The 17,328-nt window shown below is 41.3% G+C and overlaps 1 protein-coding gene across 1 annotated transcript in view; it reads right to left on the reverse strand.

The window, feature by feature from the left end:
• The window catches only part of Atxn1 (ataxin 1), a 407,118-nt gene that overhangs the window by 241,259 nt on the left and 148,531 nt on the right, over positions 1–17,328 (reverse strand). The gene's annotated exons all lie outside the window — the stretch shown is intronic.

The raw sequence follows: 17,328 nt of genomic DNA on the forward strand, positions 1-17,328 counted from the left end.
CACACCCCCACACCCCCGCCCGGACAAAGTTGTAAAGTTGGTTTTTCAACATAACAACTTGTACATCTCATTGTACATCTCATGGGTCCAACTGTATCCCTATTTAAACAATTTGTTTTTGTCCTTCCCCTCCACAAATTATACCAACATCAAATACAATGAAAGCAGGGGTTATACCATGGAGGAGGGACATACAAACCACAAAGAAATCATCTTATAAATATGTTAGAAACAATAGCAAGAAAGAAAAAAAAATTTGAATACTTATCTTGGGGTTCATTTCACCTAACATCAACTTATCTGACCTTTTCTGTTTGTCTCAGACATATACTAGCTATTGCAAATAAGGGAAACCATGGGACCTATGTTTCTTTGGACCTGGCTTACTTCACTTAATATAATTTTTTCCAAGTCTTTCCATTTCCTAACAAATTCTTTCTGATGGAGGCATAGAATTCCATTGTTATATATACCACATTTTCTTGATCCATTCATCTACTGAGGGGCATCTGGGTTGGTTCCATATCTTAGCTATGGTAAATAATGCTGCAATAAACATAGTTGTACTGGTAGCTTTAGTATGGTCTTGTTTGTGATCATTTGGGTAAATGCCCAAAAGTGGGATTGCTGGGTCATAGGGGAGCTCTATGTGGAGTCTTTTGAGGAACCTCCATACTACTTTCCAAAGTGGTTGAACAAGTTCACATTCACACCAACAATACAGGAGGTTCCCTTCTGTCCACAGCCCCTCCAGCATCTGTTGTTATTAGAGTTCTTGATTATAGCCATTCTAACTGGGGTGAGGTGATATCTCAATGTTGTTTTGATTTGCATTTCTTTTGCAATATTTAGCTATAATTATTTTAAATATTTATTCTACATTATTTTTATATTGTTATTATTATTGGTGGTGGTGTTATTTTGTTGCCTGTACTGGGGCTTGACTTTTGTTTTTTTACTTTTTTTCTTTTAGTACGCTTGGCATTTTTCCCACAGACATTCTACCACTTGAGCCACATCTCTACTATCAGCTTTTTGCAGGCTAATGGGAGATAAGAGTCTTATGGACTTTCCTTTTCTGGCTGGCTTTGAACCATGATCTCCAATTCCAGCCTCCTAAATACTTAGGATTACAGGCATGAGCCACCAATGCCTGCCCTAATCTACATTATTTCTTTTGCTTAAAACCCAACATAGAGATCCATATTCATCTATTTCTTTGAATTACTGTACAGAGTGAAAGGACTTTATAAATAAGTACTAAGGATTTGTCTAATGGATTTGCCATCAACTGTTTGAATGAACAGCAGACAGGTAAGATTCTGACTTAGAATTGCAGTAATTTAATAAAATTGACTACGCAGAGAGGGCAAGGAGGCAAGGTTACTTTGCAACAGTGTTTTGAAAAAAAATCATGTAAGTGATTTATAATGCTACCAGAACATAACAGTAGTTGTGCACAGTGGGCTCAGCAACAAAGCACACTTACAACACTATGATATTATTCTCTCTCTTTCATACAGTCAATATATAAATGTCTTTTAGACATACTATGCGCTATCAAAGTACAAGCTGCTAACAGTATTACGTTGTGACATTTCCATTCTCAATTCACCTCATCTCGGTGATAAATGACAAACAACAAAGCATGTCAGATTTTTGACTGGGGCTCAACCCTCTTCTCAGAGGCGCTTAGAATTACCTGAAAATATGTGCCAGGAAAACTAACTTCCTAACTTCCAATTGTTTTCCCTCAAGCATACGAAGCCACAGTTAAACTGAATCATGGTTCTCTTCATTGGTTATAATACTAGGAGTGTTTGAACAGTGTGTAAATATAGTGTTCTTTGCAACACAAAATAAGGGGGTAGAATAGATGAAGCTAGCCACAAAATCCTTAATTCGACAATTTTTATGTGGATTCATCATTAATGTTATCATCAGGAGGACCCGTGTGTGTGTGCCATGAAATCTGGTGAAATTTTAGCCATAGGGCAAAATTCATCTAGACTTGCTTTAGTCCTTTGGTGGGGAATGTCCTTCTTATTCTTTCTCGTTATGTGTCCCTTCACTTGGGCTTGGGTATTACTTCCTTCGTGATACATTCCCACGTGTACTGTATTTTACCCCCTCTCATTTCTCTAGACTATGAGCTTATTAGACATCCTCACCAGACCACTGCATTTTTCATAACAACCTACATAGCTCTTGGGACATAATGTGTTCACAGTAAACACACATTGAATGCACACATACACACACACACACACACACACACACACACACACACACACATTGGTACTCCCCAAAGGCCTCTTGTGGTGAGTTAAAGTTAAAGGTTAAAGTATAATTATTTTTTCCATTTTTAGTGAAATGAAACTTTTAACATTCTCACTTCCAGATGCATGAGCATTACATAAAAGCTGTTGAAACTATTTTTTTAAAATAAAACAGACATGCTGTACCTTTTCCTGTCTGAGAATTCATCTGCAAATACTAAGTTAACACAGGGGCCTCTGAGTGTTCTCAAGGAAAGTATGAGTTAGGTGTTGGTCCCATGCACTCACTGGATAGAAATGGTGAAGAAGACAAAGTCTCCTCCATAACCCTCGCATGCCCCACCTTCCTTGAGTCAGCAATCCATGAAGGAATTATAAATTCCACGGGCAGCTTTGCTCTGCTTCCTAATACTGGCCAGTACATTGAGGGTGAGGAGTGACAGCAACAAAAAGCAGTACCGCCAAGGAACAGAACATCAGCCCTGATTTCCATTTTCCACTTCTCCAGTTCTTATTCCCACATCAACCAAGTTCTTACAGAGCTGCCTTGGATTTTTCAAGACAACCTTTGAGCCCGTGACCATCTGCCCATCTGCCCATCTGCGTACATATGACATCATCACACCACACACATGCCAACTCCTACCTCACTCCAAAGGCCCATGTTGCTCAGAAAAGAACAGTGGGCAGAAAAAAGAACAAGTTTCTCATAATTACCAAATTCAGCCTGGTCTACATTCACAAGTATGAGTCATTGTTGGGACAATACACATGGATTTTTCTAAGAGGTCATTGAGCCTTATTCTGTGGATTTTTCTTTCTTCTATGTTCCAAGATTTCTTGGGCTTTGGGCTTTGGGCTTTGAGCTTTGGATTGTAGACAGACATCCTAACCTCTCTATCTGGTTCCACTTGGCTGTTACTGCCTTTCTATAAGCATTACCATCCAAGTGAGCCCAGGGATTTCACCACCCCTGAGTGATCTGAAGATGATGGAGGCCGGTATATAAGAGGTAACATACTATGTGACTTTCTTTGTTTCTGTTGAAGGTTCTTCCCGCTATGGTATATCCCTGTTGTCATTGTATTTGATTTTGGTATCTTGCATCTTGTTTTTCATTGATCTAATTTGGGGAGAGGAAGGGGAATAACAAAATGCTGAAATAAGGACACGAGATGACCCGTTGCAACAATGAGACTCACAAGACACTATGTTGGAAATGAACTTTACAACTTCAGGGCTGGGGAGTTGGTGGGGGGGGGAAGTTGGGGGGAAGGGGTAGTAGGAGAAAAACAAAAGGAGGGAGTAACAATGCTCGACAAGAAATCTACTCATTACCTTACTCACGTAACTGTAACCCCTCTGCACAGCATCTTTACAATAAAATAAAGTTTTTTAAATAGCTCATAAAAAAAAGAAGAAAAAATGGGAGCAAGAAGGGAAAATGCTCATCTATGCTACCATTTTAAGAATATTTGTGCTATGTGCAATTTGAGACCTGCAAAAAAGGAATGCATGCAATATGAATATAATACATAAGCTAACAGTTTGGAACACTCATAGGTTGAGCACCCGATTTAAGAACCATTCGTGACTTGATTAATTTTATTTGTGACTTTCTAAAATATCCTCCCTTTCCCAGGGCAACTGCTATCCCAAATTTTGTTTGTGTTACTTCCTAAAACATACTGTATAATTTGCTTGACTTTTGTTTTCTTCAGTACAAGGCCTCCCACTTGCTTAGCTGGTACTCTACTTCTTGAGCCATGCCTCCTGCTCAGCTTATTGCTACTATTTTGGAGTCTGACATACTTTTCTGCTCCACCCAGCTTTAAATCACAATCCTCAGATTACAGCCTTCTGAGTTGGCTATGACTGCAGGCATCAGCTACTGACGTTTGGCCAATTTTGCTTGATTTTAGACTTTATAAATGATCCAGTCATACAGTAGTCCTTTGTAATGCATTTTCCTTAACAGTAATGTTTCTCAAATATATTATTTTCAGGTGGTTGTAATTTGTTCTTCCCTATTGTTGCATAATATTCTGTTGTCCTGTTAAACTGAAATAATTTTGGCTCAACTCCTTCTCTGAACTTGGATGGTAACGTATGACCCAAAGCAATGTATGAACATAGTAAACTGTATCTTAACTTAATATGTAAAGACTTTATAACCTAATCTTTGAGTATAATTCTATAACCAAGGAACTCTTAGCCAATCACAGAAGTTGAGTCTCAGCCAATCACAGCCCATCAGCTGATTAGGCAACAGCCATATAAGGTCACTGCTGACATAGCCAATCAGATTGCTGCTGTATAACTCATCTTTTTCTCTGGCTATAAATAAAACCTTTATATATGGAGGGGGGTGAGGGATAAGGGGGAGAGATGGAGCAATCCAAACCATCTTAGTTCTGGAATGCCGCCCAGTTTTAGAGCCATTTTTCTTACTCAAGTAGACTTTGTTAAATTTAACTCATCTCAGTGTTTCTTTTAACAGCTTCCCAGTGTGAATATATATATTTCCCTGTATTGATGGACGTCAAGATTTTTTTTCAGCTTTCAGTTGTTGTTTTTTTTTCTTCTGTTGGAAACATGCTGTGTCCATTAGAAATAATACATGTAAGCACAAACTTCCCTGGGGGCTGCCTAGTCATCATTATATGAATATTCACTGTTACCCAACAGTGTCCAAAATTTCCAAGTGACCACATCAATCGATACTCCCACCAGCAGTGAACACCCCATAATTTTTCTAACCAATCAATGATTTCAGAATTAGAAAACAACCTATTTGATCAAAAGCTTCTACTTTTGTTTTTAGTAGGCTCACAAAGAAATCAACATCATCTACATCTCTTTCACATGCTGGAGAGTTTATACCTCATTCATTATCAAATATAACAAATGAGGTATTTCCTAAAATATGTTTATTTTACCTCCCCCCCCCTTTGAAAACACCATTAACAAATGACTTGGGCTGGACAGAGTAAATAGTATGAAGGTTCTCTAGGGCTTTATTCATCATGCAGTGACGCTAGGTATTAAAGGAGGCATGCAGAACCTCGAACTGCTCACCTCCTATGCTGTTTTTCAAGTACCCAAAACTGTGAAAATAAATTTTATTTCCTCCACTATGAGAGAGAAGCAGAAGGTACAGAGAGCTAGAATTGATAAAGAAAGCCTCAGCTTCTTTCTAACAACAAAAGTAAGAACCTTGGTAGTTAGGTTTTGCCAGATCTTGGCCTGGTGGGAAAAGATTCTTCTCTGTCCATAAGATCCAGGTCAGAACTTGGGGCTCTTTAATGTTTGATCCTGGCTCCAAATCAGCTTGTTAAATTATCATTATTCCTCCAGGCATGCCAGTAGCCCTGGCTGTGATGGAGTACAAAGTCAGCACACAAAGAGGATGAGGAGAGGCAAAGAAATATAGTAAGTCTGTCACTACACTAGGACTGTGAAGGCTGGCCCTACACAACGGCAGCTACTAGAGTGGTTATGGAGAGGAGAGGGCTGCTGTCCCTCATCAAGGCACGTAGAAGAGACTATGGCACCAGGAAACACACTAGAGGTTGGCTAGGGCTGTTTCTCCATTCTGGTGTCTTTCTTACTGGGTAAACTCACCAGGCAGGGAACGGCTGAAAGGCAGGTGGTGAGAGGAAGAAGGAAGCCTAAGAGGCTTTCACAGGCACAACAGATGTCTTTGGAACATGGACTGGTGACAGCAAGTAAAACAAGCAAGCTGTTAGTACCTGTCAAGTTGCCTGTTTGGGGTGCTTTGGTGAGTTTCAGTTGAAGTTGCCTCTGACTAGATTCTCATACTGTGTAAATTATATAAGGCCTTCTTTTAATCACCCTGGAATCTGGCTTTAAAAAATTTATTATAAAGGTGATTTACACAGGGGTTACAGTTACATAATTCAAGTAATGAGTACATTTCTTTTTTGAACAGTGTCACCTCCTTCCTCATTCTCTCCCAGTATTTCCCCTCCCATCTCCCCTCCTCCCTAAGTTGTGTAGTTCATTTTTAATATAGTGTCTAGTGAGTAGCACTGCTGAATCGGTTCGCCCTTTTTCCCACCATTTCTGTGCTTTCCCTTTACCTTCCCAAATCAGATAAATTTACATACAAGACAAAGGGTACAGGAATAAAAAAATTGACAAAAGGGGATGAAAAAAAGAAAGAAAGGAAGAAAGAAAGAAAGAAAGAAAGCCAGCAGGCAGGCAAACAGTACAATTTAAAAAAAACCTTGTTTCTATTTCTTGGAGTTCATTTCAATAAGCATCATTTTATATGATCATATGCACATTCGCTCGACAGCACTGAGAGAGAGGTCAGGAAAGTCTGAAGATGCTCATGGTTTATTTTCTATTTAAAGTGTGGTTTTAACCATCACCCTAGCTGGGTGGGATGGTTTACACCTGTAAACTCATCACCTAGGAGGCCAAGGGAGGAGGATCTCTCCAGTTTGAGGCCACCATGGGGGAAATATATATACATATATATAAGCACATATATATGGCTCCTATCTCAAAAGTAAAACAACAACAACAAACTGACTGAATCTATTTGAAGATCTAGGATCTGATGCTGGATGCCTGCAAATACAGTGGGGGAAAATGGGTCTGTAACCTCAGGTGCAGCTCAAGATTACAAAACAGCTTTCAGGATCAGCAACTATGTTAAAACATTACATTGCAAAAAACGCAACAAAACAAAAAACAAAAAAAAAACATTTTGTAACACTGAGAGGTAAAGATCCCATTAAAATACACTCATTTTCCACAAAAAAAAAACAACTATTTTTTACTGTATTTGATGTCGGTATAATTTGTGGAGGGGAAGGGGAAAAACAAGCCCTTTAAATAAGGATACAGGTGGACCCATTGCAACAATGAGAAGTACAAGTTGTTATGTCAAAAACGAACTTTACAACTTTGGTGGGGGGGGGGGGGGGACGGGGAGGATTGGATGGGGGGGTGGGAGAGGATGGGAAGGGATGGGAAGGGGAAACAAAGGAGGAGGCTACAATGTTTGATAAGAAATGTACTCATTATCTTGCCCATGTAATTGTAACCCCTCTGTACAGTATTTTCACAATAAAAAAATAAGTAAAAATTAAACAAAACTATTTAAAAATGACTTTGTATTCAAAGGTTATGTGAAAAATATGTCTGGCCTTTTATTCAGCGATTAGACTACCTTTTCAGGAGAATTATGGTATCTCATTCTAAGTGCTTAATGAGGAACTAATTAGTCCTCCTGTATCTCCTTTTAAGCTCCTATGGGACATGAGGTCAGAACCCACTTCCTCCCCACAGCATCTTATAGAGATTGCATTCAGCACCCCAACAGCATTTGTTATAGGAGCAGGCAGTCCTCTGCAAAGACAACACAGATATAAGAACAAATACCAAGGGCTCCACCTTCATCTGGCAAGCTCAGCTCACAAAGAAAGCTAAACATTTATTATAAGATCTTGTAAAGGAGCTGTTGGAACAAGCTGGACCACCCACCCACACATCCATCACAATGATGTATTTTCTTTCCTGACCAGCATGAGGACAGCCTGCCTACTCCCTGGTAACTCTCACAGCTGGGGTGCTCCTGGGCAGGTGCTGGACAGGTAAAACAGCTCCCTGATTTCACAGGCGACCCACTGCTGGCTCTATCTCTACCCTATAGGAATAGAGAAGCTCCCTTCTCCCCTCCTCCTCCCCCTCTCCCCCGCCCTACCTCCTTCCTCGAGGACATCAGCCTGCCCAGTGGCATCATGGGCAAATTAGTGGTTAGAAACACCTCCGGTGGAGGGAAGAAAATTCTTTTGGACTTTGTAAAGGAACGTTTTCATCAACATCGCCTAAGTGTGAAACATATTATGTGCCCCCCTGCCTTGTCCCTTAGCCCTGCCAAGCATGTGTTCACACACCTTTTGTTCTGGGCACCATCAGGGAAGCAAGACCCACTCAGAGAAGTGTTCCTTCCCATGTTCAAAGAGTATCTTACACATTCGAAAATACTGCTACTTCCCGACAAACCACAGAAAGCTATTTTCATTGCAAAAGGGAACATCTTCCCAAAGGCTAAATACAGCATTGCTAAATCTATGGTGAGAAAGAAGGCGGGTGTGGGGGGGAACTATTGGGGTTCCCTGTATGGGTTCAAATTTTTACTAATGGGGCTAAAAGTATGACATCTGTGGTGAGGGAGAGTGAAAAGAAGCTGCTGGGTTCTAAGCTGTGCTAGACACAGGGTGACAGATCAGGATCTAGGTAACTAAGCCAAGTTGGTTCTTCAGAAGGATGGATGACTGCCGACCAAGTAACCTGTCCCTCTGCAGGCAATGGTCACTAACATGGTATGATTGTTATCACAGCCTTCCAAACACTCACTGCTACCTGAAACTCCAAAGCTAGATGTATCATTGTGTGTGTGTGTGTGTGTGTGTGTGTGTGTGTGTGTGTGTGTGTGTGTGTGTGTGTGTAGAGAATCCAGATATATAAAAGAAGTAGACTTTTTCTCGGGGTGGTAATAACTTGATCCTCAAGTTCACTGGCTATAAAAGGAGGCAGAGACAGCAGTGTCAGGTTAATAGGAGGCTAAAGTTCAATGATGTATGTAAAAGTACACAGCCCAGGCCACATCCACAGCAGCTGCTTAGACAGTGGTTCTCTCATCCTCTTCCATAGGATGACCTGTGAGGACAATAGAGGTTGAAGGCTTCCTGATATGCAAATGACAAAACAGTCAGCAACTATGGAGTTGGGGGGGAGGCAGTGAGCAAGGGCATCTGGCTTTGTGGCACCATCTGTGTGGCAAATGTGAAGTCAGCTCTGTCGCTGCCATGTGGGGATCTTCTTTAGGACATTTATTAGTGACACTGACTGGCAAGTCTTCATACAAGAGCCGCACCTCTCTCCTCCCAAGGCTGTCCCTGACTCGGTGTCCAGCTGGGGGGCAAGGAAGTGGTCATGTACATCTGCATAAGAACATCTGCCAACCAGGGCCCTGGCCAGGAGAAAGGTAGGCAAGCCAGCAATAAGAAGAAATACAGCTTTCAACCTGTAGGTGGCCAGGCTGAGGCAGAGTCTCTCAGGCTACTTACCAGGGCTGGCCCCATACCCAGTGGTATAGCCAACATCTGCTTTCCTTCCTGACACCATAGCATCACTGCACTTCTCTGACTGTGAGGAGCCAGCCATCATTGCCTCTCCAGGCCCAAACTACGCAATTTCACCCATCACTCAGGTAAATGAACCACAGGAAGGCTGAAACATGGCAGGAAGAGCAGGTACCCTGCTGTATGGATGCAGAAATATATTTTTAACTGAGAAGACTTTGCAAATCCCAAAGGCTCCCATTCACAATGCTGCTCATTAAACACAAGACAAATAAACACGAAGATGAGAGTAACCACCATCACAAATAAAGGAGATATTATTTAAAACATTAATATGATCATTCCTCAGTCCCCCTCTACCCATTGTTCCCCCTCCATGATACCCAGAACACATTTTCAAGATCATAGACTAACATTGCGGTAGTGTTACCAGAGTAGGATTTTTAAAAGATTCACTTTCAGCAAACTTTAAAATACAAAAGAAAAGATGGGAAAGAATAAGGTGTCATTCAGAGAGATCTGGTACATGATTGATGTATCTTCTTTTGCATCTGCAGTGAATTGTTGGTTTTTTTTAAAATATTGAATAACCAAGAGTCTCAGTCTTCAGATCATTCGTGCTGGATATTATCTGTAATCAAGTTTTAACTTCCAGCTGACTTTTCCTCAGCCTCTTGTGTACTCCTGGGTCATTCCTACTGCCCTTTCTCTAAAGAACTGACTGCACAAAATGTAATATAACTTTAATACTATCTAAGCAAACCATGAGTAAATAAAAGCATCACAAAACAATTCAAAGCCAAAAGAAATGATTTTGGAATAGTGATATATATGTACATAATATATATGTATATATATATATATATATATATATATCACTGCTTCTGTTCCATTAATACAGATCATTAAAAGTTGACTGTGTAATCATATTAAACAGTAGGCACAACGTTCAGAAAAATCTCTCCCTGGTGTTAGCTATGCAAAAAAAAAAAGCCCGCATTGAATGTTCAATGCTAATCAAATTCATCTCTTCTTAAGAGCAGTGTATAATAGATGGGTCGCCTAAAAGGAATGCTTTGAACAGAATACTTCACTATTGTCTGATTATTCTAAATTTAAAACTCCGACAAAGGAAAGGATTATTCTCCTTGAGGTTGAAGACTCATGAGGATTTGGTAATGAAATTCCTTTAGGAGAGCAAATAAAAAAATTGCTATCTACAAGCTGCCAGGGTGTGATGCCTGTATAGTGTTTTTATATCAAAGCCACCATTCATTCAATAACAAATGTTTGTTTGGAATAACTGAATGAAAGTAATAGCCTCGAAATACTTTACAAGTTTAATCACTTATAAGTTATGAATTAGGCAGCGACTTCAATGATTTCCAACTCACAGGCTGAGGTGGCTTCAATGTCAGCTCTCAAGCAGCAGGCCAAAGCCAGGCCTGGAAATTGAAGTCATGTCCTTTGACTCTTAGAAAATGGCCCAGCTGTTGGAGCCTGTTGCTGGTTGCAGGCACGGGTTTTTTTCTCGGCACTTTCTTGCAATCTGGAATGCAGGCAATCTAGGCCAGGTGAGGTAAGATTTAAGAAGCATAACAAAGCTAGGCCTGTTCCTGGAATTATACAGGCAGTCCAAAAAACAAAAAGACAAAAACAGAAATTAAAGAAACTATAGTCTCTCTGACATGCAAAAACTGAAAATGAAATTCTTGATATTTAAGTTTATTAACACTTTTACCCTATGAAGCACACAGAGAAAATTACTCATGTTAGAAGTGATATTATACCACGAGGGAGAAATTAATCTGCCTGCAGGACACAGGGTGAGATGTAAACACAGGGTTTTCCACTGCGGGCCTCATGTTTATTCTTCCACCAATATTGCGAACAACCTAATCTCTTCTTCTGTTCTGCTCTTAGAATAGGATGCAATCAGTAAGCAAGACAGATATTTAACATGTATGCATTTCAACTCAGAGAAGAAATACAAGTAGACTCTTTCACAATTACCATCTATTTAACAAGTAGGAAACTCTTATGTATCTCAAAGTGGGGGGTTCTCAAACAAATCTTACAGCTTTCAAAACCTATGCCCAATTTTTAAGGCACTTAGCATCACCCCCAGATTGTACTTTCCTTTCTGTGCTATGCATAAGCAAAGTGTCTGCCCTCTGTATCTATTTTGTGGCCCCAGTAGAAGTTTTGGCAGAGCTATCTGGGATCCACGGAAGAAATGAAGGTTTTCCAAAGGAGGCCTCCCTCCCCTTTGCTCCTGCTACATGCCTCTCAGTCTCCAGCCATTTCTGTACCCTCTCCCTTCCCACCTGGCCCAATGATCATCAATGCTCCTGACACTCCATATAGTAGATACATTCATTTCACTCTGTTCTTTAAACTTTTTTCATTTTTAATGTGAAGCATCAGAAGTTTTACTGCCCTTAAATTCCAGCATCAGCTAATAAACAACATTCTGAAGAAGGAAAGGTGATAGGCTAAGGTGGTAGGGTCTATTTTGAAAACAGCAACAACAAAATAAACTTGCTTTGCTTTGTATTAAGGCCTTCCAGAAAAATCAAGAATGCTTCCAAATCATACTTTAGGTTTGTATTCCACTATGACCATAGGGAGACTATGTAACTGAGCCCAAGTTACATAATATAATGTAGCATACTACTAATTATGAGATAATGAATAGCAGCCAGCACACAGCAATCTTAAAGACCACTGTCAGAACACACAGGTCTTCAAGTGTAGGTGGATCCAGCAGCATAGCTTGTCTACCTCTACTAAAGGCCTGTTACCCAGAATCCAATTTCTGGGAAGTGTGAGAGTTTGATCCTTTCAACAGTTTCTGGAAGCATGAGGTCCTGGATGCTGGAACCAGGTGCCCCCTACAGGCAGGTCTGAGATTAGCCTTTTCCTCAGTTAACCATTCCTCATCAACCAGGCCTTTGACTTGCCTGACAGCAGAGATGCCCTCCCCACTCCTGACTTTCTCTCTTCTCCTTCCCAGACCCTACCCCAGGAAGCCCCAATATTCAAGGGAGAGTGCCATTCCTTTCTAGGCCTTGACAGTTGAGTTTACACATCCTTGGCCATAGTGCCATTCCTTTCTAGTCCAACAGTTGAGTTTACCCACCCTTGGCCCTGGACATCAAGAGGAGCAGTTGGTCGAGAGAGGGGTAGGTGAGGTCACACTGCTCTCCAACCTGACGATACATGAGGTGAGTATGTCCAAAGCTAGACTTAACTCAGACTTTGTGTGGAGGTCTGAGATGGCCCCTGGACAAGGTTTCCAGAAGTAAGTGAGACATGGAAAGGCAGAGGACGACCTTACCGAGGAACCAGAGCTGGGGCTCTCCCAAACAAGGGGCCTGGAGGTAAGGCACAGCAGGGTGTAGGAGGAGTAGAGCTGCCAGGGGAAGGTAACCACCGTGGGGGATAGAAGAGGGGAGCAGCCAGAGGCAAGGGTCATCAAAGTCAGAGTTCAGATATGGGGATGCCTTGGTCACAAAGGCAGATGGCATGAGGGACAGAGCATGGAGTCCCAGCAGTCCCTGCGCTCTGCCAGGATTTTCCCAGTTGTCATCAGGAGATAATCTGCCCTGGAGAAGTGGGGCCCTGGTGGGACAGGCTAGAGGAAACTGAATTCACAGGGGTCCCCTATCTCCATGAGTCTCCTCCATGAGATACAGGTTTGGAAGGAGACCTTGGTGAAGGTCCTTTTGCCAGACTTGAGCATGTGGTAAGGACTAGGAGCAGATGGAAGCCATTTCCTTGAACGGAGCTGAAGGTGCAGCTCAGCGATAAAGCACTTGCCTAGAATGGGTGGGGCCCTGGGTTCTACATCCTTAGTGCCACAAACAAGCCAAAGCAAAACAAAATTCCATCCTCAAGAGAGATAAAAGATGGGGGCTTAAAAAATGCTTTATGTCAGACACTGGTGGCTCATACCTATAATCCTTGCTACTCAGGAGGCTGAGATCTGAGGATCGCAGTTCAAAGCCAGCCTGGGCAGGAAAGTCTGTGAGACTCTTATCTCCAATGAATCACGAGAAGTGAAATTGTGGTTCAGAGTGACAGAGCACTAGCCTTGAGTGTGAAAAAGCTCAGGGACAAAGCCTAAGCCCTGAGTTCAAGCCCTATGACTGACGAAGACGAAGGAAGAAAGGAAGGAAGGAAGGAAGGAAAGAAAGAAAGAAAGAAAGGAAAGAAAGAAAGAAAGAAAGAAAGGAAAGAAAGAAAGAAAGAAAGAAGGAAAGGAAGGAAGGAAGAAAGAAAGAAAGAAAGAAAGCTTTATACTTGAGTTTTTGAAAGAGAGAAACAAGGAAGCCCAACTTGTAGAAGTGAGACCCAGGATATATGTTACATGTGGGAATTATATTCCTTGCATATGTATGCAATATATTCTATTATCATATCAGAAGAAAGTGGAGGAAATTACTCATTACAGACCTCAGAAAACAAATTCTAGGGCAAGAAACAAGAAAGAGCATTTATTAGTATAAAAGTCATAGAAACTTTTAATCCTTTATATGAACTGCTTCCACTAATATCTAATTACCAGGCAGTGCAGTACTGGTTAATTAATATTAATTAAAAGTATCAGGAACTATAAGTCCAGTTAACTGTCTTCTATAAGTTATATTTTGTGACAACATTAAATCCTCTTTCTTTATGGTCAGGCTTCCTATTTTGTGGTGGTGCATACACGTTCAGAAGCTGGGAGCGAAAATGGACATTCTTCCCTCTAACCACTTCATGTCACAGAGATGACCTCCCTACAGCCACAAGAGAACTAGTTTATAGCAGGGATGGGCACTTAACAGACTCCTCAGAGCCTCCTGGCTCCTCCTGTAATGTTCTTAAGATCCTGAGCACTTAACACAATCTTTTAGAGGCAGTAGGAAATAGGTAAGATGCTTGGGGTCGGGGGGGGGGGGGGGGAAGGGGGGGGGAGGGGGGCGCAGGAGGGGATAGGGGATGGTAGTTAGAGAGTAAACTCAGAGATTTGGATGCTGGAGCTCATAATTAGGTACTTTATTTCTTTTCTTTTTCTTTTTTCCTTTTTTTTTTTTTTGACCAATATTGGGACTTGAACTCGGAACCTCATGTTCTTGCTTGATTTTTTCTGCTCAAGGCTAGCATTCAAACATTTGAGTGATAGACACTTCCCACTCAATGGTAGCTAATTGGAGATAAGAGTATCACCGATTTTTCTGCTTTGGCTGGCTTCAAACCTCAGATTTCAGTCTCTTGAGAAACCAGTATTATAGGTGTGAGACACCAGTGGCCAGGCACTAGGGGACATATATATATAGTAAGCAAATTGGTAGGAGATTCAGTGGGGTATAGCAGTAAACATATACATTATCTAAGCAGAAAACCCACGGATCATAGAGGTAACTGTGGCCTGAAACAAATTATAGAAATTTCCCAAGACAGTATCATGCTAATAGTGCTTATTTACAAAGCTATGGGACTAGATGATATCCTATGTCAAAATCCCTTACCACAGCACCTAAGCTCAATAAATACTGTATTTCTTTATTAATGTCTCTTGCACAGTATTGCTAAGACAACCTTACCTTTGAACATGTGCAGTGGGTACCTAGATGGCAAAAGGTGTTTCAGGACTAAGTAGAAATATTTCCTGGGTAACCATGCAAAGCACTCCTAATGTCAGCATTAGAGTCCTGTGTAATTTCAAAATAAAGTGGCAGGGTCGGAACACTGCGAGTGTTGGAAGAGCCAAGCCTGTTTCTGTCATGTAAAACACATGGAAATATTCCCGTCTGCCTCGGGCAACTGTGGTCAAACGCTAGAGAGCATCTCCTACTTTATGCTGAAATAGGTTAGAAAATAAAGATATCTTAGGTGAAGGTTATTGCCAACTAAACTGCCCCTTAGGGTCCTTAATGATGGATCCTTGATCATTCCTTCACATCTCTAAGAACTGATCACTGATGCTGATACAAACAAATGTTTGCAGTTCACAGCATGTCTTTCTGGATAGCCAGGAGCTGGGGTGAAATGCCCAAGGCATCACAGGACAAAGAAGCTGTTTGCCTTAGGCAAAGGGCCTTTAGCTCATGCTGAGCCAACAGGACTGTACATCTTCCTTCTCACACATAATGTGAGCAGCAAACGACAGAGGAACGATTCATGGGAAAATAAGTCAGGAGGTCCTATGTTTTGTTCTGAACAGATCTCCAGCTTAAACTACTGTGTGCAGGCCAATATTTGATTGTAGTTCTGGTCAGATCTGTTCCATCGCCCTGGTATTAGTGGTTCATGCCTATAATCCTAGCTACTCAGGAGGTTGAGATCTGAGGATCTGAGGTAAGAAAGTCTGTGAGACAAGTAATCACCCGAAAACCAGTAGTGGAGCTGAGGTTCAAAGTGGCAGAGCACTAGCCTTGAGCAAAAAACACTCAGGGACAGTGCCTAGGCCCTGAGTTCAAGCCCCATGACTGACAAAACAAACAAAACCAGATCTGTTTCACAGAATCCTAGCAATACTGCCTCTGTTCTAGAACAGCCTATGATCTCCATGTCCCATCAAAAAAGATTAGCTCTATCTCTAACACACACACACACACAGAGACAGACAGACATATACACACATTCTACAGCCTCTCTTTTATGTAGTCAACTTTGTTGACAAAAATTGCAGCTACACTGGTGACAACAGAAAAGATACCACATAAGTCAATAAACAAAGCTCTTCTAAGTTCATTAAACAGAGATACCCTCTGCCTGTGTGCACTTGACTTCCAGCTTGTTGTTTCTGACCACACTGTGTTTAGATGTGAAGAGAACTGAGGTGGTTTGTTTTTTTTTTTTCACTCTTCTCCAAAGACATGTGATACTATTGTTCTTTGTTTCCTTAAAGTATGTGGGCATTCTTGCTCTCCCTTGGAAGGGAGGGCCTGGAAGGATCGCCCAGGCTTCTAGGGTGAAGCAATTATCTGCTGAACAACCAGAACCCAGTTACAAAGGCCACCAGGAAAAGTACAAAGGTTGAATGGGCATCACTTTGAGTCATAAACGTTTTGCTGGCAAAAGTGAGGAGTTGCTAGCCGGGTGTTCTTCTGAACCTAATTGGACCTTGCAGCACGACACTCCAGGGGACAATTTCAGGAATATAGGTGGAGCTTGCACTTTGCTAAAGCTTATGTCTGGCAAATCTATGTGTGGGCCTAACTTTTATTAACTACTTAATGTGATCTATACCCCAGGGAGAAAGTTCATTATTTAACAGAACTGGATCAACTTTTTGGTGGATAAAATTCACAGATGTTTCTGCTTGCAATACTAGCTACTCAGAAGGCTGAGATATGAAGATCACAATTTGAAGCCAGACTGTGCAGAAAACTCCTTGAGCTATTTATTTTCAATTAATCAGCAAAAAGCTGGTATGGCTCAAGTGGTAGCTTGAGTGAAAAAAGCCAAGACAGAGTGTAAAACCCCGAGTTCAAGCCCCAGTACCAGCACATACACACACACACACACACACACACACACACACAAATCAATCGATCAAAGCCAGGTGCTGGTGGCTCACACTTGTAATTCTAGCTACTCAGAAGGCTGAGATCTGAGGATTGTGGTTCAAAGCCAGCCCGGGCAGGAAAAGTCCGTGAGCCTCTTATCTCCAATAAACTACCAAACAACTGGAAGTGGTGCTGTGGCTCAAGTGGTAGTGTGCTCACCTTGAGCTGAAGAGCTGATACGCAGTGCCCGGGCCCAGAGTTCAAGCCCCACGACTGACAAAAAAATAAAATAAAATAAAATAAAAATCAATCAATAAAGCTACAGTAGGAACAATGAAAAGTAAAAACTGGCACTCTGGAAAGTCAAATCATCCATGTGAAAAATGAACTTGAAACACTACAGCAAAATGCAGAGGAAAAGAATAAAAA

The sequence above is a fragment of the Dipodomys spectabilis genome, unplaced genomic scaffold, assembly GCF_019054845.1.
Source record: "Dipodomys spectabilis isolate Male_0828 unplaced genomic scaffold, ASM1905484v1 ptg000045l, whole genome shotgun sequence".
In the NCBI taxonomy this organism is placed as follows: Eukaryota; Metazoa; Chordata; class Mammalia; order Rodentia; family Heteromyidae; genus Dipodomys; species Dipodomys spectabilis.